At 42.0% G+C, this 13557-nt stretch overlaps 1 long non-coding RNA gene across 1 annotated transcript in view; it reads right to left on the bottom strand.

Moving 5' to 3' along the window:
• LOC121283993 overlaps positions 1-13290 on the bottom strand; it is a 122959-nt gene extending 109669 nt beyond the window's left edge. The window contains exon 1 of the long non-coding RNA XR_005944413.1: positions 13211-13290. This is a non-coding gene — a long non-coding RNA (uncharacterized LOC121283993). The remainder of the gene's footprint in view (positions 1-13210) is intronic.
• Between the last annotated feature and the right edge of the window lie 267 nt (positions 13291-13557).

The raw sequence follows: 13557 nt of genomic DNA, 5'->3' as shown, positions 1-13557 counted from the left end.
ACAAATCAGAAGTTATTCATTGATGTCAGCATTAGGAATAGTTTGACAAGCTATTAAAATTGATCAGTTTGCAATGTGCCATAGATTCTACAATCTACTAAATGTATTTTTTATTCTTTCATGGGATGTGAGCATCGCTGGTAAACCCAGCATTTATTTCCCATCCCTAATTGCCCTCAAGGTGGTAGTGGTGAGCCACCTTCTTGAACCGCTGTAGTCCATCTGATGCAGGTACACCCCACAGTGCTGTTAGGGAAGGAGTTCTAAGTTTTTGATCCAGTGACAGTGAACAACAATATAGCTCCAAGTGAGGATGGTATGTCGTTTGGAGGGGAACTGATGGTGTTGCCATGCATTTGCTGTCCTTTTAGGTGATGGAGGTCATGGGCTTGGAAGGTGCAGTCAAAGGAGGCTTGGCAAGTTTCTGCAGTGCATCTTGTATATGGTACACACTGCTGCTAGTGTGTGCTGGCAGTGGAGGAAGTGAACATTTAAGGTGGTGGATGGGGTGTCAATCAAGCAGGCTTCTTTGTCCTGGATGGTGTCAAGCTTCTTGAGTGTTGATGGAGCTGCACTCATCCCGGCAAGTGGAGAGTATTCCATCACACTCCTAATGTGCGCCTTTTAGATGGTGGACAGGCTTTGGGGAGTCAAGAGACAAGTTATGTGCCACAGAATTCCCAGCCTCTGACTTGTCCCCTTGTTTATTGTTGAAATTGAAGAAATCTTAGGTGATATTTATGACCAGTAAAAGTGGGAAAGCTTCCAAGCTCATTTGCTTTGAACAGAGTTGAACATTCAAATAGCTTATACCAAAATGAGTGATAAAAGCAAATATTATAATTAGCGCAAGGGAACATATGTCCAAGTACCTACAGTAATTACAGCATCAGTTGCCACCAGTCATACCTTTCAAGCTACAATATATTTAAAGGGTGGGACGCAGGTCAGCACTTGGGATAGGAGCTTGCTTTCCTTATACCCGTTTTTGTCAGCTTGGAGGTCAAAACAGTTTTGATCAATGGCATGAACTTAAAATATTAACAGGTGCACTTTACATTTCCACAATTTCTGGTTTTGTTGCATATTCTGAGTATGTACAGTTTTTCTTTTCATTTATTGCTGTATTTCTCAGTTTGCTGTTGACAGGTTTCAGTTTAAACAGGACAGTTGAGAGTTATTGTCAACGCACTGGTTTTCTAGATAAAAGGTACAAGCACAAGGGCACTGCATTCTTTTTTGTTCCAAGAGCTCAAAAACATAATATAAAACTATCAATAGGGGAAGGTATCGCAGAAAGTAAGGCTACCACCAAATATATATTTTCTGATTTAAATTTTAGTCACAGCTGTTAATCCACTTTTTCAATATTTTAAAACAATGACAGAACAAATACCCTTTCAATATCTATAATTTGAAAAGATCTGAATAACTTCTCTACTCATTGGTCTTTTTGAAATTGAGCTGAAGCTCAAAATCAATAGAAACCATCTATTTTGACAGAGACAAGCAAAGGTACAGTCTGCCAATGAATGCACATGCTTCGCCATGTGAATAAGCAGTGAAACTGTAGCCCCCCTTTCATGTTGCTTCTCAAAAACACCAGCATAGCACAGGCAGATGCAGTGGAAACACAGCAATAAAAAGGGGCACAAAATACCATATATATTTTATACAATCTCAAAAAGCACATATTAGGTTTATTGTAATAATGATTTCCATATATCTTTAAAGGTGTTACTGAATTGTTACATTAGCCTAAATGGTTTAATGTATAATGTCTACACACATAATCTTTCACTCCCTTACTTGTTTAGTTTAAGGTTTAAACCAGTTCACATTCGACCCAAGGAGCAAGAATCAACTGCCTCAAAGCAAGACATTTTGTATTCAGTCCCGCACTGATGTGACATTATGGTTTTGCACTTCGGTGATATGATTAACACCGACAGTGCACACTCAGAAGCTGCATTCCACATTAGTGGATTCCCCAGAGCAGAACTTCTAAGTAATACCAAGAGGAAATGCTATGCACAATGGTGGTTTCCAGACTGCTTCAAATGAGGAGTTTTCAATCTCTATTCTCTTTATGTCGTGCACTGACTAAAGTCAAGATGATCAATAACAGTTCCAAAACATGTTCTGGTGCAGAAATTGCAATGAACGTTGCAGGTGGCTTTTGGACTAATTTTCATGCTATTGTTGTGCAGGCAATGCAATATTCCTCCTCCAGAGCAGCACATGTGAGATTTCAGCTATGGAGCTCAATAAATTGAAGGAATCAAACAACTTGTCACTTTGTAGCATTGTGTATGTGCTAACTCTTACACGTATGAAAATGGTTTGATGATGAGTAAAGAATACCTTTTTTTAAATATCTCCTGTTGGGGTTGGATTCTATCATGACAAATGGTTCCATTTTATATTTCAGAGCAGGATGAGCAACAAAGAAAAATTTCAAATGTTCAAAATTCATACATGCACAATTTCTCTAAAATGAAAAACACTGAACTCACAACTTAACTAATGTAGCTGTCAAGCTTCCATAACATTGGACTGCTGGCCTTCATAACTAGCAGACGCCAGACTCTGACCCCCCCAGATGGCTAACTCTATCAATATATCACCAGCACCTGTTGGACATATACTCTGCCAACATGAGTTGGAAGCTATGAGTGAAAACTCAGCTCTAGGAGAGTGCTTTGTTTTCATTAACTGCAAGAATAGGCTTCCACCAATAATACTCTTGTTGTTGCAAGCAACCTTGTCTTATGAAAGTGACCATAAGAGACACTGGTGTTTTGAGTTATGACGATTCAATAGAATACACTTCCACTAATCAGAATTCTCAAAAAAGTACAAAGTATTTTACATTTTAATCACTGAAATGATTGGTTGAAAAGATGGCTATTTCAAAAAAATATGTTCAAAGAACTTTGTTCAGTCTGCAGATCATATAGGTGTGGTGAAAAGACAAGCAAGCACACCTCCCAACATTCTCTTATTCTCTTCTAAAGATGTTAACTTCTTACTGAGATAGTATTTTATGATTGTCAAGCACCTGCAGTACCAAACCCAAGTATGCCATTATTTACATGTAAGCTGGGAGTGAATGACTGTGGTGCAATAGAGCAAACACAAAAATCACATCACATTCAACAGACAGTAATGAAGGGTGAAAACCCTGAATTTCTCCTCTTTTAGCTAGGGGAACCGCCACTGCCCCAGCTACGTGATCAAAGAACAGGAATCCAACCTAGGAGCTTCCGAATGTTACTTGCAAGATAAATTTACTGCACCATCAGGAGAGCATTTGGTGCTTCAGTAATGTCAGATATGTCATACCGACACTGGGAGCAGTTTGTGGACCCCTATTTCTCCCAATCTCAAAGAAGTTTCCTGGAAACATAATCGCTTCCTACACGGTGCTACAGCACAGTCTGATTTCAGATCAATCAACAGCATGTTTAGAAACTGCATGCTATGCACTTATCCCATCTTTATAGAGGCAAAAATTGGTTCAATTTTCCCAACTCATTGCAGAAAGTTATCTTCATCCCACACCAAATGACAATGTTATTTCTTCATCGCTCCAAAAAACAATTAGAATGTCAACTCAATATGCTTTATATCTGTAAGTTTATGCTGAGACCAGGTGCCAAATCCATGGTTAATATTTTAATTTAGTACTGCCACTTCTTTTACAGCTCATTTAAGCAGCTGGACTCTTTCACGAAAAGGCCATTGGTCCCCATGGTCCTCCCAGTTTCCTTCATTTAACAACTATGTTGAATATACTTTCTGTGCAGAGGTGTTCTTATCTTTTATACTCAAATATAGTCTTAATTGTTGTAAAACAACTAAGAAATTGAGAATAATGGGAGTTTTGGTAGTAAGTCCGGGGCCAATTACTGCCTGATATTAACATTTTCCAAAATTGACACAATTACCATTGAACACAGCTGATCCATGTTCATTTTCAACAAGAGTTTAAGACCTCAGAGTGGCAGTCTTACATCAAATTTAAGGCAAAAGTAGCAAACAAGCTGATTTAAATAACTTTCTTTTACAGCTGGTTTGCACTCCAATCTAACTTGATCAATAGATCATATTTGTTTTAACTTGCCCCTTTCATATCAAAACACCTCAAAGTTCTTCTTATAATGAAATAATTTTGAAATAGTTGCCGTGGTTAGGTAAACAAAATAAACCAAGTTAATTTCAGGCATTCCACTGCATTACATGTACAAAACAAGATCACACGCAAACACTGAATGATTATGTTGATTTTATGCATAGAACTGATTTTACTAGAAACAGTTTTAGAGCAAGACAAATCTCAGAACACCAGTGGTGATAAGCAAATAATAATGCCAGTGTAATTGAAAAATGTTTGCATTTGTGATTTCAATCTTTTGCCAAGGACTACCCCAATGGGCCGAGGGAAGTCCTAACAGTGTAGCTGTACAAACCCCAGACTGGTGGCCTGTACAGGCAGGTAGAGTACTCAGCCTTACCATGGCTAAAATAAAGATGGCAGCCTATAGATTTCCTGTCCATTTTCAATATCCATTTATCTTTGCTGAGAATGGTGGTGTTTCCAATATCATGATCAATAAAAAAACTTGATGGTGATACTCTGCGCTACCAGGCACACCTGTACTTATCACAGCACTATAACCAGTGGGGCAGCACTGTAATATATAACAGCATCATCCTCTGCTCTTCACAAATTCACTTTGTGCAGTAGGCTGTAATAATAACCATTGATAAGAGTCCTAGGATGGATTTTCACCGAGTCAGGACGACTCGGGAGCCCTTTAAAAATGGCAGCCAGGACCTGACTCTGGGATTCTCAATCCCATTCCCGAAGTTTCCAATTTTTGGGATTGCCTTTTAAGGTTGTGGGCTGATTTGGGTCAAAAGCTCACAACCTGCACTCCCATGTGGCCAGCTGTATTGCAGGGATAGGCATGTCCTAGTCCTCTGCAATTTTCATGGAATCGGGCTAGGTTTTCAATGAGTTGTGGGTCATGGCATCTCAAAGGTGTCATGAACCACAGTCTGCATGAGCAGACCTTTTGAAAGGTAATTTCAAAAGGTCCTCCTCATGTCCTCCATGCCAAGGAATGCTCCCCAATCAACCCCTATGACACATTATGCTCCCCATGCCAAGGTTTGGCCCTCCAAAAACTATGGCCCCAATGCCAAGCTATGATCCTCCTCCCACCCCACATGGCCACTCATGCCCCCTTTGTCAAGCTGTGGCAATTCCATGACCACCTATAGGTGACAACAGGAAGCATAAATAAAGTTTTAAAAATGAGTCATTTCCACTTTGCACTGTGTTAAGAAATAAGTCCATTTATTACAGAGCAATAAAAGTTTCAATCATCCAGACTCTTTAATGTTTCAATGGTTGAAACTACAAGCACTTGAAACCTCTTAACCTTGTTCAAATAAACATTGATACCAGAGACCCAGAACTGTCAATCAAATGATGTTTTCTCTGGGCTCAGGTGTTTCAACAGGCTAATGGATTTCTGGGCTCTCAGACAAGCCTCATTAAGTATTCTTGGCTGACAGCTCAGACATCCATTAAGAGTACTAAACACCTGAACCCAAAAGAAAACATCATTTGACTTACAGTTCTGCCTCTCTGATTCCTTCTGTCAATTGCGCAATGTTTATTTACACAAGGTTAAAAGGTTTCAAGTGTTTGCAGTTCCAGCCATTGCAACTTTAAAGGATCTGGGTGATTGACATTTTATTGCCCTGTAGTCAAAGGGCTTTTCAAACATGGGGAAAGCGATGAATAAATAACTTCTTTAAAAGTTTTTTTTAAAAATATGTCCTATTGTCACGACAGGGTCATTATTTCTATATAGCATATTGTGGGTCAATGGGCATGGAAGACCCACAGTTGAAATAGGAGGCAAAAAGGGCTATGAGGGTGGGTGGAGGAGTATAGCTTGGCGTGGAGGAGTATAACTTGGCATGAAGGGGCATGAGGGCCATGGTGGGGCATGAGGTGGCAAGGATAGGGCATGGGAAGTGTGTGGGGGTTGAGGGCGCATGAAGGGTAAGGGCTGGAGGGCTTATTTTTATTTTAACTGTGATGAAGTCCCACCGAGGCAGGCCTATTAACCAGCCCAACTTCACACCGACAGCCCCTGTTCCTGCCTCCAAACTTTTTCCCGGGTCGGTTGGCCCAATTCCAGCCTGAACCCCACCCACTCCACACGATTTCCCCACCCCTAATCCCACAATGAAAATCCTGTCCTTCCAGGCACTCTCCCCCAAGGCGGGCAGGCCAAGCTAGGAATTTCCCCAAATCCCGCTACCTTCAAGGATGAAAATCCAGGCCCTAGTGGCTTAATTCAAAATCAGAGTTTAAATCTACAATAGTAGATTTGACAGAGTTTTTGTTCATTTAAACAAACGCCTCTTAGCAAGGTACATCCACAGCACTAAGCTGGTCACAAGATGTCAGTAAAGTGGCATTGAAGGCTAGTTTCCCAGTACATCCACGTTAAATTGACACTACATAGCCTTTGTTTAAGGCCCTATTCAGCCTTCAGTCAACGGTAGCACACTTAACTCCGACTCAGAAGATTGTGGATTCAAGCACCACACCAGAGACATGAGCATTTAATTTAGGCTGCCAATTAAGTACAATACTGGGAGAATTCTGTACTGTCATAGGTGCTGTCTTTCAGATGAAATATTGAATCATGTCTCATCCCAAGTGGACAAAAATGATTCCATGATACAATTCCATGAAAAGTGTAGGAGTTATTCTGGTATTTATAAGAACAAAAGAAATAGGAGCAGAAGCAGACCATATTGTCTGTTGAGCCTGCTCTGCCATTCAATATGATCATGGCTGACTTTTAGTTTTAATTCAAGTTTCCCAATCTTGCAATCACTTTACCAATGGAGTTGGAGGAGGAGGGGTGGGTGGGGGGGGGTGTGGGGGGAGAAAGTTGCTGCAGCTGTTCAGCAACCAGAGGTGTAGAACCGCAGGACGTGGAGAGACTGAAGTTCATGGTGGTGAGAGGAAGAATGACTATGTGATAGATAATGGACACTATTCCTGAAGGGCCTGCAGTGACCACTGAGGAGGAGGAAGAGGCCTCAGAGGATGTAACATCCTATCCTCTTCCCACACCAACTGCCATCTCACAGAATTGCAACTCAGTAGGAATGTGAGTCATTTGGGTTAAGCACTGCACAATTGCCAGAACAGATGCTGGAGGCTGTGTCAGATCATGCCTCTGACACTCAGAGAAATGTGGGAGTGTATGTTAATGCTGAGTCTCAGGCAGATGATGGGCCTCTGGAGTTATCCATAAGGCAGCAGATTCTCCACGTACAGTGGGAGGTGTGAGAAGATCTGGCCAGGCTCCCCTACGGAATGCTTGCTCTGGCAAGGACAGTGAAGAAGTCCATCCAGGTCACGAGCGCTACAACCTCCCTCTTGTGTACATGCATGGCTTCCTCCACTGAGAGAGTGGCAACTCTCATGGTGAGCCACACCCAGCAGAACAGTCAATGTCTACCAGAGATGTGTGCTGACTCGCATATCATCGCCTTGTCGCTGAGCTGAAGCAGCCAGTGGCAAGATAAGAGGGGGATGAGGCACCTGGCTTCTCCGCCAGCACCTCATTCCTCTTTGGCAAGCAGGGGGGTTTCAAGTGGACCTCAGGATGGTGCACGACCAGCAGCTGCCGGCATTTGGGGTCTCCTCTCGGGACGATCCTGACGCTGTCAGCCTGTCACCCACTGTCAGTAACACTTACACCCAGGGACCCACAGCAACAGAGGAGACACTGTCACTGAGCAGGACTCCCACGTCATGAAGGGACCCTCAAGGATTCAAGCAACCAGAGGACGCCTGCCATGGTCATCACAGGTGAAGGGGCAAGCAGCCTGCCTGCAGCTCTGCTGCCAGTGATGGGGAGCATTTCATCACAGCACTCGTAAATGAATTAAGACACTGTAAACATAAATGGGTGAGTTTGGATGAGTTTTGCTATTAAATGTGATGTTTTGTAGAAGTGCGTCCCTTTTCTATTATACTTTATTTTCACTTGGAATGTAGTTAATTTGTATATAAGGCACTGGATGTTACGGGATGTAAAAGAGATTGATTAAAAAGGATTGCACTAAGATAGTGCTGTTTGATTTTTTGAAGTGCAGGCCACATTTCTTCAGGTGTCCTGTCTTCTGATGGTACCAATGGAGCCCCACAATATGAAGGCTGGCAATGCTTGATGTCTTCACCTCTTTAGAGACAATGCCTATCTGTTGAGGTTGCACACCAATTGCTCTTGTATCTCAGTATTCGGTCTCTCAGCTGTGATGCGGGGTTGAATAGCTGTAGTACCTGCGAGTATCTTAGGATGTATGAGCCATGACAACTCTTAAGAATATCATGCACAAACTTGTAGTGTTCCATGGCGGTGGTTGAAAACAAGCTAGAAGTTCAGAGTGGAACCCCTTGTGATTGATGAAGGCACCTGGCAGGTGCCTTAACTGCCTCTTGGGTACAATCTATCACTCCTGCACCATGGGGAATTCGGCCATGGCTCCAAAGCTTCATGCCCTCTCAGTTTGATTGGCCTGGTCGGTGGCACACTGAACGTAGCCATCAGCTCTTCAGAATAATGCAACGGTTACCACCTTTAAGCAATGGTGTCTGCACCAAGCTTGATGCTTTTCAGATCCACTGCCGCTGCCTGGAAGGAGCCTGTGGAATAGAAGTTGAGAGCCGCTGCTTGAGCAGCGGGCAGCAGTTGGAACTTATTTCGGCTGCCATCATATCATGAGAGGTGATGGTCTCACAAGACAAACAAAGTTACCAATGGCACTGGTGTTCTAACTTCAGTAAGTAGGGGAGCTATGGCCTGCACATACATTCCACAGGGTAACAATGTCAACCATCTTTGTGCCTGGAGCCGTTCATCTTGACCAGGTTCAGGTTCTGCAACCACACCAGTTGCCTCTGACACCTGGCTGGCAAGATAAAGCTGGCTTTGGCCAGCTGCCCTCCTTTGTCTCCTCCTGACCTCATGTGAGGATCCACCTCCTGAGTGAACTATTCTTACAGCTCAAGGTTGTTGAAAGGTCCCCTTGCCTTCAATTCACATCCACAACCCTTTGGGGTAGAGAACTCCAAAGATTCACAACACTTGCAGTGAAGAAATTTCTCCTCGTCTTAGTCCTAAATGATCATCCCCTTATCCTGAGACTGTGCCCCCCCTCTTCTAGATTCTTCAGCCAGCGGAAACAACCTCTCGATATCTACCCTGTCAAGCCTCTTTGGAATCTATTTGTTTCAATTAGATCACTTCTTATTCTTCTAAACACCAGAGAATATCGGCCCACTTTACTTGGCATCTCATCACTGGACAACCCTCTGATCCCAAGGAGCAATCTATTGAAGTTCAACGCAAGTTTGAGCAGCCAAGGGAACCCTGGATGATGTCTTATGATGCTGAATCACTAATATGAAATGAAGGAACTAAAAATCAAAATGCTGCAGTGTTAGGAATCACTCCAAACTCCTTCACAGCTAGACTCACCCAGACTCTTTCTCAACACCCCAGCACCTTGATGTAAATTTGAATGCAGCCCATTAAATTCAGGTCAATTGACCATAATGTTAATCAGTTTTAGAAAAATAGAGGCAGATTCCCAACTTCTGCGTCCACTTCCCCAATCTGACATCATGATGCTGGATGACGGTGATGTTTGCCTGCCCAATCACAGCCTGTAAAATTCAGTCCATGAAGACCAAAACTGTGCACAGTATTAAGGTGTCATCACCAATAGCCTGTGCAATTGTAGCAAGGCTTCTTTATTACTGTACTCCAATCTCCTTGCAATAAAGGCCAACATACCATTTGCCTTCCTAATTGCATACTGTACCTGCATGCTAACTTTCTGATTTCATTGTACGAGTGCATCCAAATCTCTCTGAACATGAACATTTACGTATTTCATTCCTTTTTAAAAAAAATTCTGCTTTTCTGTTCTTACGACCAAAGTGAATAACCTCACACTTCCCCACATTATAGACCAGCTGCCATCTTGTTTCCCACTCACTTAACCTGTCTCTATCTCTTTGCAACCTCTCTGCATCCTCCTCACAGCTTGCATTCCACCTAGCTTTGTATCATCAGCAAGCTTAGATACATTACGCTTTTTGTCGAAGTCATTAACATAGATTGTTAATAGCTGAAGCAACAGCACCGATCCTTACGGTACTTCATTTGCAGTCTACCAGCTTGAAAATGCCCCATTTATTCCTACTCTTTGCTTCCTGTCTGTTAACCAATCCTCTATCCATGCTAACATATTACCTCAACTCCAGGAATCCTTACCTTGTGTGTGGCACCTTATCAAATGTCTTTTGGAAATCCAAGTTTTGTTAGTTTACTCTCATATTCTATTTTTTCCCTTTTTAATTAATGTTTTGGTGGCCCTTTGGTGGTTTCTAAAATATTCCCAATCCTCAGACTTTCTACAACCATTTGCAACATTGTAAGCCTCTATTTTTAAACCAATATTATCCTTACCCTCATTAGTAAGCCACCAATGGATCTTTCTTGATAAGTTTTTGTTTTTCAATGGAATGTATTTTTCTTGGACATTTTGAATTGTTTCTTTCAGATATTTCCCATTGTTTATTTACTGCCATACCTTTTGCCTATTCCCTCAATCAACTGTAGCCAGTTCTCCTCTCATACCTATGTAATTGGCTTTGTTCAAGATTCTGATTTGTGATTTGAGTATGTCGCTTTCAAACTTAAATGCGGAATTCAATTGTATTATGATCACTAGTTCCCAGCAGATCTTTAACAATGCAATTACTAATTAATCCTCTCATTTTACACCAGATTTAAAAACAGCTTTATAGTTGGTTCCACAGTGCATTGCTCCAGAAACTGTCACAAAAGCATTCTACAGACTCATTTTCAAGACCACTTCTGCCAATTTAACTTGTCCAATCTATATGAAGATTAAAGCCCTCCATAATTATTGCATTGCCTTTGTTACAAGCTGCAATAATTTCTTATTTAATCTTCTGCCCACTGGTATAATTGTTAGGGGACCTACAAACTACCCCAACTAGCATTTTCTGACCTTTGCTATTCCTAGTCAACATTTATCCATCAACCCACACCACTAGAATAAAAATAAATTTAAAAAAACAAAATTATCAAGCTTTTAATTGCAATTTGTGGAATCCTGCTTTGTGCAATTAGGCTGTCACATTTTCCTACATTACAAAAATGACAAAACATCAAAATAGGCTGAGGTCATGCAAGATGCTATTAAGTTATCTGCTCTTTTCAAACTAAGACCAAGGTAGTTAGCTCCTTTCTATTTAAACTACAAATATTAGAGAATCAGTTGAAAATGTGAAACTACTGTAAAATGTAAATAGCAAAACATACTACACGATAACACGGTATTACACTGTATTTATGAACAGTAACAGGCTTTTCAGACTAATTGGTCTCTATGCTCCAACACAAGCCTCTTCCCATCTTACTCCATCTACCCTATCAATCCTGAACATAAAAAATATTCTGTTTCTAATGCATATCACTGGACAAATTCAAAATCAAAACAATTAATCAGAGTTGCTGCAAGTGTAAGTGCATTTATACAGCTACTTCCGCGCCAATTAAAGTGCTTCTTCTGGCTATACATCAAAGCAAAAGGAACATATAATTCATGAGACTGTACTAAGCAAACATCAGGTGTGCGACCGAAACCTTCCAAAAGATCATCTCTCACATTTATACCGAATCCACCATTACTCTCTCATGCCTCTTTGCTGTGCTCAGAAATTGCCCCGACCTAGAGAGACTGAATATAACTCACTTTGAAAAAGCCTTGACTACCATAGAAAGTAGCAGCAAATCAGAAACAACTGATGTAGCACAAACTTTGCCGTTTAGTGAAAAACTAACAGTCGCTACGTACTTATGAAGGCCATCGCTAGTTACGTTTGATCAGTAGGAAGGAGGGTCCATGCATTCTGCAGGATATGATCATGGTGTAAGAATGCCAACCGTCATGCATATTTTAAATCGGCCTGGTGAACTGTCACAGCGCGGTATTCAGCATGTTTCAAAACTTGTTTAACTTTAGTCAAACGATTTGCTACTGCAGTTTCTTTGCTACATAAAGACACTAACAGGTAGATATGTCGGAAACATTGAGATGCCTCCTTATCAGATTTCCAAGAACATCAGTTTAAAGAAAGCAGCCTCTGTGCTTCAAAACAAAGTCTTCCCTACAAGTCACTTAAAAGCTGACTGTCCTCACAGCCTGTGCATTCCGACTCATGTTTGGAAGAGAGTTTACTGCACTTGCCAGAAATGAGCAGAGTTGCCGGTCATTGAAGAACGCGCTAGTTTCGCTTCTACCTGACATCAATTCGTATTTCGGCTGCACCGAAATACCTTCTGATCCATCTCAGATTACAAAGGGAGCAGAAAGAAGGCGTGATTTTCACTCACTTGTTCGCTGCACATTTCAGACTGTGGAATCAGTTCCTTTTGATTTAGTTTTACTCAGCAGTTCCCGGCTCCTGTCACTCTGGCAGCCTAGTGCCAACTCCGGTTCCTATCAGTCCCTGCCAGCCTAGTGCCAACCCCGGCTCCAGCCATTCTTTGCCAACCTAGTGCCAATCCTGGCTCCGGCCATTCTTTGCCAATCTAGTGCCAACCCCGGCTCCAGTCATTCTTTGCCATCCTAGTGGCAAATCCTGGCTCAAGCTATTCCCTGCCAACCTAGTGCCAGTCTTGGCTCCAGCCATTTTCTGGCAGCCTGGTGTCAATCCTCTCAACTCTATCCAATGTCTCGGCATCACAGAAAATGCAGTCCATTAGGAGTGCATGCAAGTGAAAATAAACTGTTATATTATATAGTTTTTACACAATTCTAATTTTTGTACTTCGTAACAATGGACAGCACAAAGTATGTTTATAACCTTATAAGCGTTTAGTCGCCTGGTCTTGCACTAAACTCGTTCACTCGCATCATTTAAGCTGTTGAAAGCTGCTCACGAGGAGCCTTTGAAATCATTGTCCAAAAGGCGGTTCCATAAATGTTTCCGCGGGTCACTGCCTTCTGGCAAGTTCGGGGTCATTTTGCTCGAAAATAGTTAGAAGACTCAAAGAGAACAAACCTTATTCCACGAATTTGTCCTGAAAAACGGGATCCAAAACATTGTTGTTTGCTCCCGGGAGTTGCTCATTGAGCTTCGGCTGGAATGGAGAGAGGGAGACAATGATTGGTGAAGACCGGCTTCAGGGCGGGTTCCAGGCCGGAGAGCCGCCCAATTGGCCCCCGGAGCTGTCAGTCATCACTGCATTCACCGCAAGCGGAAGAGCAGCTCGGGGTGGACAGGTGCAGAGGTTCGGCAAATGTGAGGTCCAAGTTCACCAAGAGTGAGGAGATTGGGAAAGGAGATTTAGAACACAGGAATAGATGAATCTGAACTATTATGCAGCAAACACAGCAGAACTATATACA

The sequence above is a fragment of the Carcharodon carcharias genome, chromosome 11 (assembly GCF_017639515.1).
Source record: "Carcharodon carcharias isolate sCarCar2 chromosome 11, sCarCar2.pri, whole genome shotgun sequence".
Classification (NCBI taxonomy): Eukaryota; Metazoa; Chordata; class Chondrichthyes; order Lamniformes; family Lamnidae; genus Carcharodon; species Carcharodon carcharias.
This window is presented reverse-complemented; position numbering and strand designations above follow the sequence as displayed.